The sequence below is a fragment of the Mandrillus leucophaeus genome, unplaced genomic scaffold, assembly GCF_000951045.1.
Source record: "Mandrillus leucophaeus isolate KB7577 unplaced genomic scaffold, Mleu.le_1.0 Scaffold279, whole genome shotgun sequence".
NCBI lineage: Eukaryota > Metazoa > Chordata > Mammalia > Primates > Cercopithecidae > Mandrillus > Mandrillus leucophaeus.
The window spans coordinates 849397-851369 of NW_012102909.1; positions in this window are offsets into that span (position 1 = coordinate 849397).

A 1973-nucleotide genomic window follows, 5' to 3' on the forward strand; every position below is an offset into this window, starting at 1 on the left:
ATCTCCTGACCTCGTGATCCGCCCGTCTCGGCCTCCCAAAGTGCTGGGATTACAGGCTTGAGCCACCGCACCCGGCCGAAAGTATATTTTTCAATTCCAGATTTTTAATTTTAAGGCCCCAGGAAAGAAAGGAGAGTAGAACCTTTTTCCTCATTTTATCAACTCCTCTCTTGCCCTCCCTCAATTCCCCTGTAACATTCCTGAGGCTGTTCCTACTCCCAGATGGTTTTATCAATAGCCTAGAGGTAAAGAACTGTCTTTTTCTCTGATCTTTAATAAATTGTCTTTATAGAATGTGCACAAGTTTTTCTACACTCAGTGTTAAAGTATTTATTAATGGGAAGTCAACTTAATGTTTTGAAATAAATATACGACTCTGTTTAATGCATTTTTGGTGTGATGACTCTGTTTTCCCTTCTATTGATAACTCTCCCCTCTGGCCGGGCATAGTGGCTCATGCCTGTAATCCCAACATTTGAGGGGTCAAAGCAGGTGGATCACTTGAGATCAGGAGTTCGAGATCAGCCTGGCCAACATGGTGAAACCCCATCTCTACTAAAAAAACCAAACAAACAAATAACTCTCCTTTCTTACAACTCAGTTTTATTTACTAAGGGTAACACTATCTTTTATTTTTCATCATCACAATAGCTTTATGATTCTTTTTTATTATTATACTTTAAGTTCTGGGGTACATGTGCACAACATGCAGGTTTGTTACATAGGTATACATGTGCCTTGTTGATTTGCTGTACCCATCAACTCATCATTTACATTAGGTATTTCTCCTAATGCTATCCCTCCCCCAGTTCTCCACCCCCAAACAGACCCCAGTGTGTGATGTTCCCCTCCCTATGTCCATGTGTTCTCATTGTTCAATTCCCACTTATGAGTGAGAACATGTGGTGTTTGTTTTTCTCTTTTTGTATTAGTTTGCTGAGAATGATGGTTTGCAACTTCATCCATGTCCCTGCAAAGGACATGAACTCATCCTTTTTTATGACTACATGGTATTCCATGGTGTATATGTGCCACATTTTCTTTATCCAGTCTATCATTGATGGGCATTTGGGTTGGTTCCAAGACTTTGCTCTTGGGAAGATTGCTGCAATAAACCTATGTGTGCATGTGTCTTTATAGTAGAATTATTTATAATCTTTGGCTATATACCCAGTGATAAGATTGCTGTGTCAAATGGTATTTCTAGTTCTAGATCCGTGAGGAGTTGCCACAGTCTTCCACAATGGTTGAAGTAATTTACACTCCCACCAACAGTGTAAAAGTGTTCCTATTTCTCCACATCCTCTTCAGCCTCTGTTGTTTCCTGACTTTTTAATGATCAACATTCTAACTGGGGTGAGATGGTATCACATTGTGGTTTTGATTTGCTTTTCTCTAATGACCAGTGATGATGAGGATTTTTTCGTAAGTTTGTTGACTGCATAAATGTCTTCTTTTGAGAAGTGTCTCTTCATATCCTTTGCCCATTTTGTGATGGGATTGTTGGTTTTTTTCTTGTAAATTTAAGTTCTTTGTAGATTTTGGATATTAGCCCTTTGTCAGATCCATAGATTGCAAAAATTTTCTCCCAATCTGTAGGTTGCCTGTTCACTTTGATGTTAGTTTCTTTTGCTGTGCAGAAGCTCCTTAGTTTAATTAGATCCCATTTGTCTATTTTGACTTTTGTTGCCATTGCTTTTGGTGTTTTAGTCATGAAGTCTTAGCCCATGCTTATGTCCTGAATGGTATTGCCTAGGTTTTCTTCTAGGGATTTTATGGTTTTATGTCTTGCATTTAAGTCTTTAATCCATCTTGAGTTAATTTTTGTATAAGGTGTAAGGAAGGGATCCAGTTTCAGCTTTCTGCATATAGCTAGCCAGTTTTCCAAACACAATTTATAAAATAGGGAATCCTTTTCCCATTGCTTGTTTTTGTCAGGTTTGTCAAAGATCAGATGGTTGTAGATGTGTGGC